Genomic DNA, 23,127 nt, shown 5'->3' with positions numbered 1-23,127 from the left:
TTTTGATCACATAATCCCTTCCAACTGCTCCCAGATCCATTCCTTTTCCTTATTCATCCAACTCTGTGTGTGTGTGTGTGTGTGTGTGTGTGTGTGTGTGTGTGTTAAATTTGTAATGTCTATATTCTCTTAGATGTGTGGCATTCCCCTGGAACATGGTAGTCACATCTTCCAAAAAGAGACTGACTCTCTCCCAGCAGTAACCAAAGGCTCAAGTTCCTCAGCTTTTACACCCACCTCCTCTCTCAGTGCTGAAATTCTGTCTGGCTTGAGCTTGCCCAGGTCTTGTACATGCTGTCACAACCACTGTGGGTTGATGTGTGCAATGTGCCCTGTTGTAGCCAGAAAACATTACTTACTTGTCATCAGTCGCTACCTTTGGTTCTTAGCATCTTTCCACTCCCTCTTTCCCAATGATCCCTGAGCCCTGGGCAGAGGAAGTATAAGATAGATTGTACATTTCACACTAAGAATTTTGTAGTCTTTTTCTTGAAACTTTGATCAGTTGCGGACCTCTGTGTTAATCACTATTTCTTTAAAAAACAGGATTCTATACTGAGGGTTGAGAGATGTGCTAATCTGTGGATCTAACAATAAGTCACTGGAAATAGCTCAATAATTTTTCTGTTTAGCAAAGTAATGATACGAATGTCAGTAAAGTCACTAACAAGGCAAGTCTTTGAAAGACTTTTGATACTCAGACTTTCAAAGACTTCAGTTTTTTAAGTATATAGTTTTATAATCTTGTCAGCTTTTCATAAGAATCCGTCAGATGACTTCATTGATGGTCAGAGGGTGTCAAGTTTCTGGCATGCATGACAAGGAAGTTTCAGAGAGCTGATGTACAACATGGGAACTGGAGTTGACATTGTACTGTACAATTGAAATGAATTGTGATGGTCTAGCCAAAGTGCCCTCAATTCAGAAGTAAAGGAACTAGTATGAGGTGATGGATATGCTAATGTGCTCTTCATTTCACAGTATACAGTTTCATGCTCATAATTATATTTTAATATTTTTGTCACTTGTGGACCCAAGGATACAGGACAATAGGCTATAAAAATTGATTACATAGTGATGTAGCCATTATAGTTTGTGTAAATACACTATATGGTGTTCATCAAAGTAAAATTCGTTAGCAAAGTATTTCTCTGGACATGACTCCATCAAACAGCAATGAATATATACTTACATCTAAATATTGCATGTACTTTTTAAAATCAAACATGGTACTTTCCACAAGGGAAGACATATTAGGGACCATAGACATAGAACCTCTAATTAGATAGAATTTTATATAACAGTGGCCAATAACACAGAAGCAGAAAAGTGTATACTTTGGTCAATTATATCTCAAAAAAATTCGTTAAAAAAGATGAATTTTAACACATATTAGGTTTCAAATTCATATGCAAATTGCATTCCAAAAGATTTACTAGCCTTTATAATAGCTTCCAGTTCAGTTTTAGACAATGCACAGAGTTACACACACACACACACACACACACACACACACACACACACACACACACACACCGCTTCTCTATCCATCTGTTTATTCTGTGAATCTATTTGGATGTCTAGTGAGCATCTCAAATTCAGTTTACCCAAACTAAAACTCCTGAACATACCTATTCTAAACTATTCTAAACACTGAGAAGCTCCCCATTCTCAGTGTTCCCTGCTATGACAATCTTTAGCTAATCTTCTTGGCTAACACTACCCACTTACTCCCTGTCCAATAGTGTTCCGATGTAAAACCAAGCTACTCTCTTACCTTCACCTGAACAAATATAATTGCTTTGTAGATGCTCATATTGGTTTCACTCATATCTCTGCAGACAACTCTCCTTTTAAACATTGAAGTCAAAGTTTAAGATGTCCGAAATACCCTGGTATTGGTATCCGATACCCTCTTCTGACTTCCTTGGGCACCAGGTATGTATATGGTACACAAACATGCATTAAGCCAAAACATTTATGTACAAAATAAAATAACTTAGTCTACAAAAATAAAATAAGTTTTAGATGACTGCTATTACCCTAAAACTATTCACATCCCTTGTCATGTCCTACGAGATACCAAAACATGTGTCACCTAACAAATGGATCAATATATGCCTGCTTATTGGTCTTGTGGCCACTTTGAAGAAACAGATGGACAAGGACTTCAAACTAAATTGGGATATTCAGATTAATGATATGACATATCCCAACATAGAATGAACGGATTTCCTGTTATTTAATGAAGCTTTTGAGGAAAAGCATGGCAGAGCTTCCAGTATGCTCCAGAAATGGCTTGAAGAAAACAAAACAAAACAAAAATCTAGTGGTGTTTTCATGTGGTTGGGGGATGGGCCAGGCACAGCTTGCTTGGTTTGAACACACCATCTATTCATCTACTATGTTATCTCCTCCTGGGACTCTCCCTGGTATGAGAATATACATTGTAAGCAAGTTTTCCTGGATATCTGTAATGGTAGGAGCAGGTGATGCAATGTTAAATAGATTCAATGGTTCTCGATGTTTATTATAATTGCCCATGACGCAGAAGAACAACAATAAAATAGAGTCACAGAATTTTAGCAGGTTGTAAGGAATTGATGATAGAGTCATTGCTTAAGGCTTCCATGTGGTTGAAGTGCAAGATATTGAATTCATGAGTTGAACTATAGGGTCACGGTGTCTTTGAAGAAGTTACTAACTAAATGTAGTGAGCATCTTTGATGGAGTTGTAGAAAGCAATGATCAAAGAAGAGACCCTGAAGAAAAGCAAAAATTGAAACAGCTGCTACAAACGTTATATTTTGACATGGAAGTCTGATTAGGAGGAATAGATCAGGAAACTAGCCATCAAACCGAAAATGAAGAGAATGCAATTGGCAGACGACGAGTGCCTCAGTCTCATAACATTGATACCAGAGTCTCAAAACTCTTTCAGAAATTAGAGATGTTTTCAAATAGAATTAATTTCAATCAGTGAAGATTTGTTGGTATGTGTCTGGAAAAATGAGCACATTCATAGAATGGATGGCTAGAAGTTATAAAATATAGCCATGTCTTTGCAGAGGTGCTAGCAATTATGCTGGGGCATAAGTTCCCTGAGGAGAGATGAAAGGGAAATCAAGTCATGGTAAAGAGACTGATCCCCCATAACGAGTCCTAGAAAGCTATAAGGTACCAAAAGATGAGACAAGAAAACATCATCTTCTTGCTGTTTTCCTGATGCTCTTGTTTGCTTCCCACCTGAATCTTCACCTCCACCATTATCAATTCCTAAACAGTCAGTGCTGAGTCATGTGCACAGCCATCGTATTTGTCTTTTAACATTTTTCTGTTATGAAACTTTCATTTCTGAAAAAGGTTGTGTTCATCAATTATCATGACAAAAATATGTCCACTTTGGATCAGTCTTTTTTCTTTTCTATTTATTTAAAACAGATTCTTTTCACATACTATATATCCTGATTTTAGTTTTCCATCCCTCTAGTCCTCCCATTTCTTCCACTGAAGACCTGGGGCAGACCCAGGTAAGTCCTATGCTTGCTGTGTCAGTCTCTGTAAGCTCATATGCTCCTTGTTTAGTTGAATCAGAGGGCCTTGTTCTCCTGGTGTCCTCCATCCCCTCTCGTTATTATAATCTTACCATCTCCTCTTTCGAGGGATACATTGAGCTCTGAGGGGGAGGTATTTGATGGAAAACTACCAATTAGACACTATCAGTGGAGGAGTGTGCCCCTTGCTTCACATCCCTGACAACTGTAAAATGGAATCTCAAAGTAGTTTTGATTTGCATTTTCCTGATAGATGAGGATGTTAAACATTTATTTAAGTGTTTCTCAAACATTTGAGATTTCAATATTTAGAATCCTCTGTTTAGAAATGTACCCCATTTTTAGTTGGATTATTTGAGTTTTGATATCTAGTTTCTTGAGTTCTTTATATATTTTGATATTAGTCCTCTAACAGAAATATAGTAAAAGACTTTCCCCTTCTGTAGGTTGCTGCTTTGTCCATGTGATGGTGTCCTTTGCCTTACAAAAGCTTTTCAGATTCATAAGGCCCTACTTATTAATATGTTAAAATCTTACTGCCTGCCAGCAGGTGTTTCATTCAGAAAGTATTCTTCTTTGCAGATGTGTTCAAGGCTATTCCCCACTTTCTCTTCCATCAGGGTCAGTGTTTAAGTTTTGTGGTGAGGTTTTTGATCCACTTGGACTTGGATTGTGTGCCACCTTGGGCCAATCTTCATGAAATACACTGAACCTTTCTACAACCCACTATTCTTCCCTACCTCCCTCCACCTGTATGCTCTCTCACAGGAGAAGCTACATCCTCATGTTTCTGACAAGTTCTGTATTTTATATACATTTATAAATACGAAAGTATCCCTAAATGGTGCTTTTTTATTTTCTTTTTTCAAAACTTATGTATGAAGACACTCTGTATATCTATATAATCTCTATACCTATAATAAAAAATATTTTGTATTTCATGAGGGACTTATCCATATTAGTACCTCACTTTGGCTCAATAATTTTCTCTTCTGGAAAAGTATAATTGAATAAACAGAACTTTTTTATGTGTGCAAATGCATACACATATGTTTTTTACTGCCAGTGATCATGCATGTTGTTCTTTGTCTTTATTACTACAAATAATGTTACCACAGAGATAGGACAGATGGATGACAGATTGATAGAAGAAAGATAGATAGATGGATAGATGATAAACTTATAGACTGATAGGTCAATTGATCAAGAGACGGAGAGAGAGAGAGAGAGAGAGAGAGAGAGAGAGAGAGAGAGAGAGAGAAGAGACAAGGAAGGAAGGAAGGAAGGAAGGAAGGAAGGAAGGAAGGAAGGAAGGAAGGAAGGAAGGAAGAAAAATGACTGATAAATAACTGGCAAAAAATAAATATACAGACAGACACCTGGATAGACACAGATAAATAGTCTGGTGCAACTGGTGCATATATACAATCATTTTCTATATTGTGGAGTAGTCCAGACATACATTGCAATTTTTAACATTCATGAATACTTTCATAGAAAAGCTTGATCTCACAAGTTTAGTATAAAGAAATAATGCTATATTTGCAACTGGCACACTGTAGAGCAACTACTAAAGATCTATAATTGTACCATATCCAAAACTCACGTTGCCATACTAATACTGAACTCCCTATAGCTAACCAAGATTTTGCATATAAAAGATTTTCACTTTAACTGCCAACCTGAATGAAATAATGGAGGACATACTAACAGACACTCTCTTCTTATGTGGTGATTCAGTTATGTCCAACAAGAGATTAGACTTGGCAATGAATGACTTTAATTATGTGAGAAACTGAATGACTCACCATGAGCCAAATGTGATTTTTTTCCCCCACTGGCTTTTCAAAGGAGAAACTTCACACCTCCGAGGGAAGAAACTGTTTTAAAATTTGTGCAGCAAGTTCTGAACACATGTACATAGATTTTTCAATGTTTTAGCTCTCAACTCAGGGGATCAGAAATCCAAATCCCAGGCACTCCATCACCTAGATGTAAATATGAAACATTTCTATTCACCTGGGCAACAAAATAGAAAAAAGGTAAACTCTAAATTGACTCTGTTTAATATATTGCTGTCTCAAATCTGTGGCTAAAAGAGTGAACTCTGACTGCAAAAAATGAATGGAGGGCAATAACTGCTAATAGATTAGAAGTAATTTTCCTGAGATTCAAAATATGCTAGTGAACTGCAACGTGATGGAGGCTGGGAGTGAAATTAAACGAAGCTGTACATCAATGAAGATTTTGTTTTCAGCAGCTATGAACTTTAAGATGATTAACAAGACACAGTGGAGCCCAAGGACTCTCCTGAACACTGAACATGACAAGTAGGGAGTTGGGGAACTGAGAAAAGGTTAAGTGCTAATGTGTATTAGAGAAAGGGAGCCAGTTACAAAACTCATGGGAAGACTGTGAGTGTTTCTCTGATTCCCAGGACTGCACCCACTCTGGTCTTTTTTCTGTCTGTTGTAGGAGGCACAGCTTAGAAAACTGTTAGAACAACCTGACGTGTTAAATGTGGGGGCCTATTTTATTCAAGGGAAAGCAATGACTTCCTTTTACATGGAAGGCTGCAGTGGATGCTGTCTAACAACTTATTGACTGCTTTGCTAGTCTATGGAACCAGCTTTCCAGAAGACCCCAAAATCTTCAGCATTGTTTAGGCCCTTGTCCTGAGCATAGTCGTTCAGTAAATAGAACCTGTCTTCATGAAAGAGGTTCCACGTACTTTTTATCTTCCATGAATAGAATCTATCTTTAGACTTGTAAATCTTTCCTCCTTAGGACCTTATTCTGAGCATTGTTTATTAGTTTGTAGAATTCATTCTTATTGTACAGCTCACAGATACTTCGCTACTGTGCTAGGGACTTTCTATGTAGCTATGTGTAAAGCTTTGCTGTGACGATTATCACATGGAGACTTCTTTCCAAAGTTTCACTGTGTTTAAATGTGGAAGAAAATTAAACTGCAAAGTCAGACGCGGGAAGGTTTGACCCAGTGCCTGGTAAAGCAGTGCTAACTCGAGTGTCATTTTTCACTTTGCATGGATCCTTTCCCTGCCAGCTGTGGTGCTTGCAGGGACCCCAACAATTTATCTTACAGAATGGACATGAAGCATAATTTAAGATCCACATCTCCCTTCTCAAAACACCAGCTATCCTAAGAACCACAAAGTGAACCAAGAACAAATTTAACTCATAAGACTATTGGGGCTGACTTCAGCTCTTTACTCAGACCTGGAAGGGAGGAAGAAGAAATTGTTCAGATCAGTTCAGTCTTACTATTGTTGGTTTTAAATGACATCCATGGTGTGACAGGAAGGATTTGTCTAGTTAGTAATGATCCTGAGTACCTCTGTCGGCACAGACCTCTCTGCATTGCCAAAAGCACTGCCTATTACCCGCGAACCTCCAACTTATTCTTTTCTGGAGTCCATTATTTCTAAATATGTACTGGCTAAACCACCTTCTTTAGAGTCAGCTTCATGCATATCCAAGGCTCATATGATGCTCTGGGACTAGGTGTTATTGAGTAACCATACTGAGGCAAATAAATCTGATTTATTGAAGTTTTACTATGGAAAGGAACGAGCTTACAAATGCAGAGAAATGGCAGAAGCCATCACTGATCCTGCACTGCCTCTGCACCATTTTGTGTCTTCCCTAATGTTAGTTAGGTTTTCCAGATATACAGAGATATATTTCAGTTAAATAATTTTCAAAAACTTCAAAGACCTACAGAATATGGCATTTAAAATGCTTTAAAAATTTAGGCTTTTCTTCACAGTGAGACATGTCTGCTTCTGGCATTACCAATTACTTCAAAGAGGTTAATGGACATCAAAGAAATTTGTTATGGAATTTACCTTCCATGCAACAAGGCTAGCCATTTGGGCATGAAGCTACTCTGGCCTGGACTGCTTGATGGCATTCTGTATAAACTGGACATACAGGATCAATAGGAGAATGACTGCTAAATTTGCCAAGATAAGATGGGATGGTCCTTCAGGATTCCTGCTTCACAGAGAAAGCTGCCAGACTTCTGCATGACACATAATAAAGCAACTAATAAAACTTGCCAGTAAAAGTCAGAACAGACCTTATAGTTTCTTGTTTCACTGAAAAGCCTGCCACATGCTCTGAGCCTATAGGCTGAAGATGGATGCCCCAACATTGCAAAAGAACTTTGAGTTACTCTATAGACAGCAATATGTCTCTCAATTCTAGAGTTTTGAAAGTTACTTACAATATTCCTTTTGTTTCCTTAGGTAATATTAAACCTTTCTAGGGTCTTTGACAGAGTTGAGGACTAGAAAGTTATAGTCCTCCTTAGTTATGAAAAAGATAAATTAGGCATAAAACTTTAAGCTCACAAAGATAAAATAGATGGTAGAGTAGTTTCTTTAATTTTGCCTAATATAAATAGACTAAATGTTGTAACTGTAATTCTTGCTTGATAACCTTTGTTATATGTAATTTTACTATATTAAAGTTAAAACCTTCATTTTTATTAAACATAAAAAGGAAGATTATCTGGAATATCTTTCTGTATATGTGTTGCTCTTATTGGATGATTAATAAAGTCATTTCATCCAATGACTTAGGAAAGTAAAGCAAGGCAGGAAATCCAAACAAAGATACAGAGAGACAGAAGGCAGAGTGGGTCATACTCCATGTAGCTGCCCAAGAAGCAAGATTAGAGGTAACAAGTCATGATATACATGGTAAAATATAAACTAATGGAAATGGGTTAATTTACAGAGAGAGCTAATAATAACCTAAGCATTGGTCAGACAAGTGTAACTGATATTAAGGCTCTGAATGGTTATTCAGGAACAGGTGGGCAGAGAAACCAGTCCAGGGGTACCAGTGAAACAGAGAATACTCTACAAGACTTCTGTAAACAGAAACTGTACTTTGGTCTCCTGGCTTCCCCTACCCAAATAATCACATGGAAACTCTATAAATTATGACACTGTTTGGCCAATGGCTCAGGCATATTTCTAGCTAGCTCTTACATCTTAAATTAACCCATTTCTATTATGTATTGCCATATGACCATGATGCTACTGCATTTTCTACATATCTTGTTTCCTTGGCAGCTGGTAGGCATCTGTGCTCTTTCTTCTTTCCAGAATTCTCTTAGTCCAGTGCTCTGCCTAATCTTCCTGCCTGGCTACTGGCCAACTGGCATTTTATTAAACCAATACGAGTGACAAATCTTTACTGTGTACAAAAGCATTATACCACAGCGGACTTCATTCCATTCTGTTGATGACTCTGAGGTCAAAAAATGGGGGTACCCCTGGAATAGGAATTACAGATGGTTGTCAGCTGCCATATAAGCAGGAACCAAACCTGGGTCCTCTTCAAGAAAAGGAAGGACTCTTAATCACTGAACCATCTTTTCACACACCTCTCCAAAGAATTCTGGTGCACATAAGATATATAGAACCAAAACCTTCAGTAAGAATCATGGCTTGAATAGAGGATTGTCTCTCAGTGTTCCTGCTAAACTTAGAAAGTACAGTTACTTAAGTATTGGGGCTCCTAGAACCTTGAAGAAAACAGTATGTTTTACATAAGCTTAAGAAATGCCTTAAAACATTACTGCATTACCATGGTATTACGTATGCTGAGAAGTAAAGTCAAACATTACCATAGATGACATACAACCAGAGTATCTTTATAAGTAGAGTCATCCAGTACCTTTTGGAGGAAGATGTACATACCTTTAAGAACATGTATTAATTTCTAAAATATTAGACACTTGGCATTTACAGTTGAATAAACTGGGCTGTATATAGTGTGGCTTACCTAAATCTCATCCCATGTTCTGAATCGGAAAATCTCAGCATTTTCTAAAGTAACAACTTTGTCAGATTGAAGTCTTACAGTAAAGTATTGGGTATTCTGGCTCCACTCATATTTTATAAAAATAAAAAAAAAGTTCAGAGGCCCCTATTTGATACACGGACTCAGAGTGACCCTGTAATTTTCTGTGTCTAAACAAATTATTTCTGTCTTGGATCCACACATGGCAAAGCAGATAGTGAAGAATTCTGTGTCATTGAAGAGATTCTTTTAATGTGGTGATAGCTACAAATGTCAAGACCTAGCTGCGAATACTGGCATCTGTCTAGCAAAAGTTAGCTTTCATGGGATTTCAAACAACTTTGTAAATAATATTTTCTCTATAGAGTGAGTGACTAAGAGTTTACTGCCAATGCACCTCTTTAATAGCCTAGAACTGGGGAGTTTTACTTGCTGATGGGAGAGTCTGGATGATATGAGTGGTTATATCACTATGAAAATAAGATAATGAAGACAGTGAATTTTCCTATCCAAAGCACTAGGCATGTCCAAGAATAATGTGAAATTTATTCTCCTTTCAGAGTAGACAGAAGTCTATATCAGTCAATAATTTCTCTGGATTCAAATGGACCAGAGAGAGTGAGGAGAGAGAGGAGTGAGAGAGATGAGAATATCATAAAGGAAAGGCACACTTACAAAAAGAGAAATATCGGAGAGTCCCTTTATCTATCTATCTGCAGAAGACATTTCCTGGGTCTTGAAATCACAATAGTGTCACTTCATACATGGGAGTGGTATAAATGATACTTTGTCACTGGGAGACTATGCTCAGTATAAATGGGTTTTAGAGGACAGGAAGTTCTGAAAGAGAGTGCAGGAGGTTTGAAATTTCAAACAACATATGTGCTGAATCTCTGTGAATATAGTTGGAGCAAATCTCTGCAGCAAAGCCCACAGTGAGTTTTGAGGTGTGGTGATGATGGACAAGATGAATACTGAGTAGTAGTAACAAGAGAAAGACTGTGAGTGGCTGAGGACTGAGTGGTGGGATACAAAAGAAAGGTTAGAGTAACCTAGACAGTAGATTTTTAGTAATGATGGGATAAACATATAATTTGCTGTGATCTCATATATGTGTGTGTGTGTAATAGAATAAATGTATTTTTTTTTAACTCAAAGGGATTCACATTACAAATGTAGACAAGATGTTCACCAAAGAGAAGACACAGTGGAATAATGCCCCTTCCAGAAAACATGGACTAGCTAACCAAAACCCAGTTCCAAGCAAGGAATACCACTCATCAAGCTATGGTCAGGGATATCTAAGAGACTCAAAAAAGAATAAGAATTACTGTTTTCCTTTGCATGCTAGAAAGGGAAGATCAGACCTTACTGCAGAAGATATTACATACTCTGGTCATAGGATTTGGAGAAATCAACTTAGAAGTGACCTGGATGCCTTTACCCCAAGAACTGCTTCTCAAAGTGTTAGAAGGTGATACACAAGCTGCCAAGCTTGAAATGCTAGTTTCAACAGTCCTACCCAAATGTAAAGCCTGAAAACTATGGGGATGGGACTGAGAAGATTTTCCACTGTGTGTAATGGTGGCCCTTGTAATCAGCAGTTGTCTAATAGAACCTAAAAATCCACTTAGTTGGAGGGAGCTCATGCCAGGTACTGTAAACCTATCTAGCAGCTCTTGGCTGAAGAGGGCATAGACCCTAGAAGAGAATGCACTAATGCCATAATACTAAAGCAATATAGTTCCCAACTTCCTTTTAAATACTCGTCCTTTTCTCCATAGATCACCACAGCTCTCACCCCTTACCAAAGACGTTTCTTTTGGCAGCAGATGGAGACTGTTAGAGAAATGTTCAACTGGCCAAAATGCAGTGGGATATTGGGGTATTCAGTCATAATAAAATTTATCTAATGTCATGGTTACACCTAAGGCTCAGAGAACATTGAGGAACTGGAGTAGGAAAAATTTAGGAGCCTAAAGATAGGGGTAAAATCTGAGAGATAGATTTTTCTAGATTTTGCTCAGTGATCCTTCAACAATATGGCTGCCTGAAAAACTATATCACATGGGAAAAAAATTCAAAGTCTTCTAAGTGGATAGTTACAGTCAGTCAATGGCTGCTGAGAGAACAACCAGGTTTTTTCACTTTAGGAATAAAACTTCAGTACTAAGGGGTCAGTCTTAAACACATGCAAATTAGGATAACACTAACTGGGATCAGTATATTGTATACACACACATTCATTTATGTATAAAAACAATAATATAATATAACAATATAAATACATATAAAACAAAAATAAATACAGAGAGAGAGAGAGAGAGTTCATGAATTCAAAAGAAGTTGATAGGCAGGCAAGAAAGGAGTTCGAGAAGAGGATGTACTTGCAATCTACTCATTAATTAAATCCTCAAATTTTAAGAAATCAAGAGACATATTAACAATAATTTCAAGTACTGGGTTAGAGATATCACTCAGCACTTAAGAGTATTTATTGTTCAAGCAGAAGACCTAGGTTTAATTTCTATCACTTACGTGGTTACTCAAAACCATCAGTAACTCCAGCTCCAGGGGATCTGATGCTCTTCTCTGACTTCATTAAGAACCAGGCATGTGCATGTTATACAGATATGCATATAGATAAAACATTCATACACATAAATAAAAACCCGCAAAAATAAAAAATAATACAATCCTTGATCAATTATCAGCATAGTCATTCATTGGTGAAACTAATGCTCACTGAGTTTCTAATATTGTCAATCAAGGACTAAAAGTGGGCCAAACTATATATAGGGCCATGTACACATATATCTTTAACACCATTTTTATAAGTCTACTTATCTGCACACTTATATACCACATGTATATAAATATTTGTTCTCACTTTAGCAATCTAATTTGTCCAAAAATAAGCAATACATTTCATGTCCTCTATGGACTGCAAAATTTACTTTTTATTTTGTTATTGTATTTATTATTGTGGTGTGAGTGTATGGTGTAAGAGAGGGGGAGGAGAGGAAGGAAATGAGGAATGGAGGGAGGGAGGGAGAGAGGGAGGAAGGGAGGGAGGAAGGGAGGGAGGGAGGGAGGACAGAAGAATAAGCATGCATATGGAGGTCAGAGGACAACTTTCAAGGAGTCAATTCTCTCTTTCCATGATACATTCCAAAGACAAAACTCAGGTCATCAGGCATGCATAGCAGATGCTTTTGCCTGTTGAGCCATTTTGTCAGCTTGAAAGTGTTTGTTAACAATTATTAAATCAGGTATTAACAGTCTGTGGTCCACATATCAATTCTGACTCATTACCTGTGTTTATAGTATTTTATGTGAACACACCAAGCCCTGCTCATTATGCCTTGTCTGCTAATTTCATAGCACAATAGTAGTGGCCAGTTTTACAGGGAGAAGGTGGGCTGCAAAGCTATGAATTTACCATCTTACTCATAATAATGTCCAGCATACTTCATCCATCAACAAGCTGCAAAAGGCTGCGGATGTTGCTCAGCCATACAACCCTTGCCTCCCAGAACCAAAGCCACTAACCTCACACAAAATAAGCAGAGATGCCCAGTGGGGTGAAAAACACTTTAACGCCAGCATTTGCCAGCTAAGAACAGAAAATGGGGCATTCAAAGCTACATATTGACTACCTGCTACCTGGACTACATAATGATAGTACCTGCAACAAATAATGATAGTAATGACAATGATGACGATGAGGAGGAGGATGATAAATTAAACTATTTACAAGGTAGTAAATAGGTCTATAATTAAGCCTTTAGGGTCATCACTGACTCAGGATTGCCACTTTCTGTCTGTTTTTGCCCAGCTCCCACCATTTCTTTCTGCTCAGCCAGCATCACTTCCTTCACTGGCTCCCAGGTAGGAGGCTGGGATCTCTCTAAGTTTAACTACACAACTGGACCCATTTCTGAAAAGTAAGGCATTTTGTTTTAAAGAATTTTTAAGGTATCAAGGTCCCATCAAAATTCTTCACATATTTGAGAGGTCAATAGTCAACTTTATATGGTAAAACAAAAAACCCAGGATAGCCAAAACAGTCTTATACAATAAAAGAACTTCTGGAGGCATTAACATCCCTGACTTCAAACTCTATTACAGAGCTACAGTAATGAAAACAGTGTGGTATTGGCATAAAAACAGAGAAGTCGACCAATGGAATCATATAGAAGACCCAGATTTTAACCCACAAACCTATGAACACCTCATTTTTGATAAAGGAGCTAAAAGTATACAATGGAAGAAGGAAAGCATCTTCAACAAATGGTGCTGGCACAACTGGATGTCAACCTGTAGAAAGATGAAAATAGACCCATATCTATCACCATGCAAAAACTCAAGTCCAAATGGATCAAAGACCTCAATATCAATCTGAACACACTGAACCTGAAAGAAGAGAAAGTGGGAAGTACCCTACAACATATGGGCACAGGCAATCGCTTCCTAGGTATAACCCCAGCAGCACAGACATTAAGGGCAACATTGAATAATAAATGGGACCTACTGAAACTGAGAAGCTTCTGTAAAGCAAAGGACACTGTCAATAAGACAAAAAGGCAACCTACTGACTGAGAGAAGATCTTCACCAACCCCGCAACAGACAAAGTTCTGATCTCCAAAATATATAAAGAACTCAAGAAACTAGACTTAAAATGCTAATTAACCCAATTAAAAAATGGGGCACTGATCTGAACAGAGAATTCTCAACAGAAGAAGTTCAAATGGCCAAAAGACACTTAAGGTCATGCTCAACCTCCTTAACAATCAGGGAAATGCAAATCAAAACAACTTTGAGATATCATCTTACACCTGTCAGATTGGCTAAAATCAAAAACACCAATGATAGCCTCTGCTGGAGAGGTTGTGGAGGAAGGGGTACCCTCATCCATTGCTGGTGTGAATGCAAACTTGTGCAACCACTTTGGAAAGCAGTGTGGCAGTTTCTCAGGAAATTCGGGATCAACCTACCCCTGGACCCAGCAATGCCACTCTTGGGAATATACCCAAGAGATGCCTGATCATATGACAAGGGCATTTGTTCAACTATGTTCATAGCAGCATTATTTGTAATAGCCAGAACCTGGAAACAACCTAGATGTCCTTCAATGGAAGAATGGATGAAGAAAGTGTGGAATATATACACATTAGAGTACTACTCAGCGGTAAAAAAACAATGACTTCTCGAATTTTGCATGCGAATGGATGGAAATAGAAAATACTATCCTGAGTGAGGTAACCCAGACTCAGAAAGATGAACAAGGGATGTACTCACTCATAATTGGTTTCTAGCCATAAATAAAGGTCAGTGAGTCTATAATTTGTTATCCTAAAGAAGCTAGATAAGAAGGTGAACCCAAAGAAAAACATATAGCTATCCTCCTGGGTATGGGAAGTAGACAAGATAGCAGGGCAAAAAATCGGGATCTTGGGGGTGGTTTGGGAGGGGGGTAAGGGGAGATGGGGAGAGAAAATTGAGAAGGGTAGGATGGGGAGAGCTTGGGGAAACGGGATGATTGGGATAAAGGAAGGTTGGATAGGGGAGCAGGGAAGCACATATCTTAATTAAGGGAGCCATCTTAGGGTTGGCAAGAGACTTGACCCTAGAGGGGCTCCCAGGTGCCCAAGGCGAGGTCCCCACTTAGTTCCTGGGGCAGCTGAGGATAGGGAACCTGAAATGATCCTATCCTATAGCCATACTGATGAATATCTTGCATATCACTATAGAACCTTCATCTGGCGATGGATGGAGATAGAGACAGAGACCCACACTGGAGCACTGGACTGAGCTCCCAAGGTCCCAATGAGGAGCAGAAGGAGGGAGAACATGAGCAAAGAAGTCAGGACCACAAGGGGTGCACCCACCCACGGAGACAGTGGGGCTGATCTTTTGGGAGCTCACCAAGGCCAGTTGGACTGTGACTGAAAAAGCATGGGATAAAACCGGACTCTCTGAATATGGCGGACAATGAGGGTTGCTGAGACGCCAAGGACAATGGCACTGGGTTTTGATCCTACTTCATGTTCTGGCTTTGTGGGAGCCTAGCCAGATTGAATGTTCAACTTCCTAGACCAGGATGGAGGGGGGAGGACTTTGGACTTTCCACAGGGCAGCGAACCCTGACTGCTCTTCAGACTGGAGAGGGAGGGGGAGAGGAGTGGGGGGAGGGAGAGAGGAGTGGGAGGATGGGAGGAGGCGGAAATTTTTTTTCAATAAAAAAAATAATAAAAAAAATTTTTAAAAAAGATGAAGCTAAAAAAAAAGTTTAAAAAAAGGATTTTTAAGGCCCATACATAGGAAGTAGCAAAAGGAACATTAAGGAAAACAAGAAAGTTAACATAACTTAAATTTTCTCCAAATAACATCTAGTTAATATTTGTAGAACACAAAAATCCAAGTCTAGCATTCCAGATTGGATGTCTTGGGGAATATGGTTTGGATCTCTACCAAAATATTCAGAAAAACAGAAATTTAAAATATAAAACATTTCCCCTATGAATATTAAATTATTCATATAAAAATAGTCAATCGTTTTAATTGGAGAAAAGGGTCCCACTCATCTATGAGACATATTAATGAATTTTTTTACATAAAAGATAAGTAGGTTCATAGTTATGGCTATGTACAGAAGCAAATCTCTTGTTAAAGAAAAATGCAGCTGAGCATAGCTGGAGTAAACCCCAGTGGTAGTGTGCCTGTCTAGCCTGCACAGGGCCCTGCATTTGAGCTCCAGCAGAAAAGAGATAAGTAAAGAGGAAAACAGGATACTGTTCAATGAAGAAGGCTTACATTTTATGATAGGGGAAGAACACATAAAATAAGTCTCACCCCTCTGGCATTCCCTTGTATAACTAACAGTTAAGACTAGACTTGGTGCCTGTAGTCATTCAGCCTTCAGTGTGCCAGGCACCTGTAGTTAAAGTGAAATTCAGCTTGAGCTCTTTGAAGTGAAGAAGGGAAGTGATTCCCCATGACAACAAAGAGGACAGAAGCCAGGAACTATCGTGTGTTGGAACAGGGACAGGAAAAAAAAATGAAACAAGAATGGAAAATTGGACTCTTAGCAGATTTAGCCTCAACTCATTTCTTGCTCAAATGATGTTAGACTCAAATTACAGAGTGGAATAAGAGAGTAGTTCTGGTTGGTAATGGAGGAGAAAAATCAGAATTGTAAAAGATGAATTATACACACATAGATAGGTAGATAGATAACAGACAGGATTAAATAGATAAATGATAGATGATAGAGATAGTTGATATTCAGATAGATAGATATTGGATAGTTAGATAGATGGGAAGATAGAGATAGATCGATCATAGATGATTAATGACAGATTGATCATAGAAAAGAGATAGACAGACAACAGATACGTGATGGATAGAGAGATAATGTTGTTTCAAGAGAAACAGAAAAGTTGAACAAACATTGAAGAAAAAATATGAAAGATATTGTGGATGGTAGTGTACACCCATAATTTCAGTACTTTAGAGGTGGAGACATGAGTTGTGAGTTCATAGCCAGCTTGACATACAATACCAAGATACAGGCAGAACCATAAAACAGGACCCCCTAAAAAATAGTAAGCAAAGGCAGAAAATATATCATGAGGAGAGGAAATCCTATACAAACTACAAATTTCTTCTAGTTCATACCTATTTTGTATTCACATCAAAATCAAAGCAAATTAGATTAAGCAAAATGAATGGAGATTTATTTGGTAAATCAATAGATTTAAGAGTAGAAAACAAGCAGAAGGAAAGAAATTGAGGGTAATAAAGAATATGAAGTTCAAACTGTTATAAACTGAATTTGAATCCCCATTGAGAAAAGAGAGAGGTTGGCACAGTCAACTTTGTCAGTTCACAAGCAAAGAGTACATTAAACTGCCTTCTGTTGTTAAGATGAAGATTTACATGTAACCTTTCTGGTAGAAGCCCATGAGTACTGATAGAACACAAGCAGTCGGTGCCAAAGTGTCATGGGGCAGGTCAACTTACCCAGACATAAAGACAGTGGGAAGCAAAGTTAATTTATTCTGTCTTAATGGTCAATAGTGGGACAGAGATCTCTTAGTAAAGTCAGTATCTGCCCTCTACAGACAACCTTGGCAAGGATTTTGCATACAGGGCACATAATGTGGCTGATTTTGTCCTGCATCCTATATCAGCTTGATAAGAATCTCCTAAATATTCAGTGAAAATAATTTCTTTTCAGGGATTTGGAAGAACTCAGCAGTTAGCCATACTGTTCTGCTGCGGAATTTAGACCCTAAGTCATTTAACTACTGCCAGGTAAACATTATACCTTTATAAATGAAGATCTTGGAACCCTTAATATCATTAAAGCTAATGGAGGAGATGAGGGATTTGGTAAATAGGGCCAAGAAGAGGGAGCTTGAGCATTAAAAACACTTCTCATGTCAAGAAATGGAAAGATTGCTCTCTTGTCAAGACATCTAATATTAACACACAATCATAGAGGGAAAAAAATCACTTTTATTCAGTGACATACTCTCATCCCAGCCAGCCAGCAATAATTTCAGCATGTTGGTTTGCTTGTGGAATTTAGCCCATCAGAAACAGGCCCAGGCTTCAAAACAAAAGCCGTTCATCAAGTTCTCTCTGGGCACCTCACTCTTGATTCTGTGAACAGCAGTGCTAATATTCAAATACACTAGCAAAAGTAGAAGTCTTTCAATTCCTGCACATCATACTTTGCAAAATCGCCTGTAAAATCAACGTTGGTGTCATTGACACATTCAGTTCCTCCTTATAGAGAGCATGCAGAACTATTTTGCTAAGTGTAAATTCCAATTTATTGTTGATTTAAAAATTCTCAACCCGGAGAATAGAAAAATGGGCCAGTAGATAAAGTATTTTATATGCAAACAGGAGAGCTTGTGGTGGCACACAATCATAATCTTAGGTCTGGAGTGGTAGGCACACGAGGATCTCTTGAGGCTTGCTGGCCAGCCAGTCTTGTCAGTTAAAGATCCTGTCTCACATGGCAAGGCAGATAGCATTTTGAGAAATGCTGTCTGATGCTGTCCTGTAGCCTTCACAGGTGAACACACACAAATCTACACTTTGTACACACACATGCATGTGCACACATGAATTCTCAGCCATTCCAACAGTTTGAGACACGTTTGCTAACGATTGTATGTTTATTTAGAATTGAGAGTAACACACACAATAGAGAGCAGGTTAGGATTAGTGGTTCTTCAAATCTTGATCAATTGTCAGTTCCTACTCTGTATGCATGTACGGATGTTTATGTGAACTCTCAAATGCCAAAACCTATGTGGGTGTTTTGTGATGCAGTTTGAGACAATGGACATTTATTAGGTGAGGCAATTCCCTCTCCACTGATTCAAATAGCGATCACTCTCTAGCATGAAAAATGAAAAGTCAAGATCTCCTCAAACAATCAACAATTGTTATTCAGCGTTGGAGACTGGAAGTCGAATGAAAGCCAGAACAAAATGATAGAAACTCAAGAGGTACACAATTTCCTCAACTACCTCCAAAGGGAGTGATGAAATAAAAAATTTTTATTAAGATGAGCTCAGGAAAAGACGACGACAGAAGTTTTAATATCTTCCCACTCAGTCTTTCAGCTCGGAGAACCGTATGAGCATACTGCTAGCATAAGTATTTTCAGGTTTCCAAAATGCAAGCAAACTTTCAAGAGCCAGGGTGAAATCTACAGCAAGGACAAAGAAATGCTAAAAAGCTCTGCTTGCTGCTACAGAGATTATCAAGATCCAAATGTCTCACCTTTTCATGATTGCATGATTGCCAGTAATCAGAGGAAAGAATCCTGCTGCGTACACTCTGTTTTTCTCATAAGAAGGCTGGTTTACAAGGCTGCCAAACAAAATCCAAACAAGATTTCAGAAATGGAAAGAGCATCTTTGTAGGAATTTCTGTAAGAGTTAAACTCTTGTATTGCTTCAGCAGAGATAATACAAGTACAAATACTGCTTACTCAGAGTTGAAGCAAAGCCTATGCTTTTCTGACAAAACTATTGGCTGTTCTGTTTCCCCTGTGTGTGTGAGAGTGTGTGTGTGTGTGTGTGTGTGTGTGTGTGTGTGTGTGTGTGTGTGTGTGTGTGTTTGCATAAGAAGGTCAGAGATCAACGCTTAAAGTCTTCCCCAATTACTCTCTAATGGGAGCCTTAAGGTTCCAGGCTTTAAGACTTCCTTTCAGAGTTCAATTAAAGATGCCACAATTAGCTAAAAAGGAGCCAAAAATCTAAGGGTTAAGAAATCTACTCACAAATCTACTCACAACAGGTTTTGCCTATCCATATTTCTTTCATCTTCTTTCTTATTTCTATCACTTCTCTCCTTTCAAGAGTTGCCAGTCATATATACCCTAAGACAACAATTCCCTAGCCCTAGAAGGTTCCAGGGCTGGAATTTGTGTGCCCCATAAAAAAATTAGATAAGGGTTTACATACACCCACACACCAAGAGAGAGAGGGAGAGAGAGAGAGAGAGAGAGAGAGAGAGAGAGAGAGAGAGAGAGAGATCCAGGCTGTCAGTTCAAAGATGGGAGTGTCTAGTGAACATCTGGGGAACTCCTTAACGAAGGGAGTTAGTTAAGAAAGGAATTAAATTATCAGAAAATTCTAGAGGGGAAGGTTAGTGAGCTACATCATATTTGTAGGTGTTTAGTAAATACCTAAAAGGATTGTTTACAGTAAAATTAAGAATAGGGCACAGATTATTTAAATCAATGTGCCACTTCTTTTCTCCCAGCATTCATAGAATTGGTTAACCTAGCAACCTATGTAAACAGTTGGAGAGAAGCCATGGCTCTGGATCAGTGTAGGGTTAAGCCCAGCCTAAGGGGGCGTGTCCGCCTCAGGCAAATGTTTACCTATAAATCTGCCAGGCGTGCACCGGCCCTTCTGCTTCCTGTTCTCTGCCTGAACGTGGTACTGTAAGTCTAATTTCCACATTAAAGCTGTGTATATATTTTACAATCTGTTTGCATTCATTTACACCGTTACATTTTGGCGCCTCTAGGGGTCTTCTGCCCTCTGTGCTTAAGATGAATGGCCTTTACCATGCTGGGGTCTGTCACCATGTCAGAGGCCAGGAAAAGATGTGTGGACTGAGGCTCCGACCTATCACTCCAGCCTGGAAGCAGTTCAAATGAGAGTCAGTTCCTCCTCTTTAGGTACTCGGCAGTTGATTGGCCATTGGGCAGCGTTGCTGGGGACTTGCCATCTCATAGGGTTAGTCTTGGATCTTGTGGTGGGTAGGCTGTCCTGACTGGGCAGACAGAGAGACGCTCTAAGGATTGGGAGTGTGCACATGAACAATACCAGCGTGGTTCCAAAGAAGAGGAGAACGGGGCCTTGCTTCTGCTGATCAGATACACCAGACACTGCAGTTTCTACAGGCTTAGGTCTGGAGTTTTGTTCTAGGTGGTAGTAACAAATAAAAGACCCAGGCCTCTAAATTACCAGATCTGAGCTATGCTGTTATCAGCTGTTCTGATTGTGGGTGTTGTGGGTCTTTCTCCAGTTTGCCGTTAATTATCTCTTCTGCTGTCCTTGAGAGTACAACACAAGCAGTAAATTTCCTGAAGTAAAATCATCAGTAATCTGAGGTGAAAGTGAGTGTAAGGAGTTAAGAATCTTTTAAGTGCCATAAAACCAGAGCAGCAGCTTGGACAAGTGGTAATTCCATGTCTTTGGAGATCTGCGAATATCTTAAATGGAATGCTCTTTTCTAGACCCTAAGCACTGACCAAATGCTTGCTGATAAAGATAATTACAGGAAGGCAGATCTCTGCATTTACTTAGAGGAGAAGAATGGAAGCCTGGCAGTGGAAAACTGTTTTGAACTAGGGAAATAATTCCCAAATATATACCAGAAAGGGAGTTAGCTACAGCGAAAATCTACAGCAAAGCACAGCCACTTTGTTCACAAAGCCATAATGCCAAAATTTTGTTGAATCTTGGTTTGTACATTTACCAGAGCCCTTGTTTCTGATAAGTCACTTGTGAAAAGATGGTTGAGCAATTACTGTAGAATGTTGCAGCTTGTAACATCTCTTCTGTTGTGGAATATTATTTTAACTGGGCAAAGATGTGTTACATTTGTTTATGCTGCAGAATATAGCCTTAACTATGTAAAGTTGTGTTATATTTGTTTATGATACTTTTGATTTTTGTAAGAATGTGTACTTAATTATGTAAAAATTTATTGCATTTGTTTCACATTGCCTACCTAAGGCACCTGACTGATCTAATGAAAGCTGAAATAGCTAGGGAGAGAGGAAGGTCTGGCCGGCAGAAATAATAAATAGGAGGAGGAATCTGGAGAAGGAGAAGAACAAGAAATAAAAGAACAAGGGAGAAAGAGAAGGAGACATCCAGAAAAAGACAGACAGGCACAAGAAGCAATGAAAGTAAGATATACAGAAGGAAGAAAAGTAAAAGGCCCTAGGGCAGAACATAAATAGAAACAGTATAATTTAAATTAAAAGAGATAGCCAGAAATGAGCTTGTTAGGCCGAGCATTCAAAGCTGATAGTAAGTGTCTCTGTCATGATTTGGAGGCTGGTTCGTGGCCTAAGGAAAAGCCTGGTACAGTGTTTGCCTCTTTTTTGATACAGAATCTCTGAAGCTTACTGATTCTAGACTAGCTGGTCAGCAAGCCCAAATGATCCTCCTGTCTCTTTTTCTTAGTGCTGGGTTTCCAAACTTGAGCATAAGCACTAGACAGCCAATCTCAGATACCCACAAGTACCCACAGGATAGCACAAGTACGTTACCAACTGAGACATCTCCCAGTCTCCATAACCTATGGGAAAATGTTTTATAGTCATGTACTACTAAATGTAATAATGGGTTTATTATATTTTCAAATATTTATCATGTGTCTTAATCATATTCAAGCAATATTACTCTCTGTCTCCCTCCCATCCCCACTAATTTTTTTCCTCTTCCCAGTCAGCCTTGCTTCTACTTTTATGTATTTCTTTCTGTGTGCATGAGACACAGTGAGTTTCATTAGAGCTGTTTACAGGATCATGGGTGGAAGTTTATTTATAGCATCATGAGCACCTTGCTTGCTAATTGCTATGTCACTGAAGAAAATGCCTTTCCCCCACCAACCTTTAAATAGGAGTAAGTCCTCAGGGAGTTTGGTTGCCTTTGAAAACTCCCTTCCAATGACAAGGTATTGACAGGTCCAATTCTTTTAAGACCTTGTACTCCAGATTCCTTTTAATACTGTTCAGACCACATCTGTATCCTCTCTATTGATAATGAAGAGATGTAGAGGGTTGAAAGTCCTTGTGCTCACAGTTAGGCACTAGAAAAACCAGGAATGTCAATTACATGGTGTTGGCTCATTAATGGAAGAAATGTATAATCTGTTTTCTAACCAGAAGGCTGAGAATGGATATGATCAATAGCCTGGTGAACTCTAGGCTATCTGTGCAGCCAGGACACATCTGCCCCGTCCCAAACACTTACAATGATGATCAAAGATGGTTAATAGTCTAGTCAAACTTTGTGATATCTCTGACTGAGACCACACCAGATTCTCCCCCAGGTTCTTAAGATACCACCTGTAGTCTATCTATAGAACCCATGTTCATGTGAGAGGTTTCATATACTTTGTGATGTTTCAGTGTGATTATATCTCAAGTTTTATTGTGTGCAAGAGATTGTGTTACAT

The sequence above is a fragment of the Microtus pennsylvanicus genome, chromosome 10, assembly GCF_037038515.1.
Source record: "Microtus pennsylvanicus isolate mMicPen1 chromosome 10, mMicPen1.hap1, whole genome shotgun sequence".
Taxonomy (NCBI): Eukaryota; Metazoa; Chordata; class Mammalia; order Rodentia; family Cricetidae; genus Microtus; species Microtus pennsylvanicus.
This window is presented reverse-complemented; position numbering follows the sequence as displayed.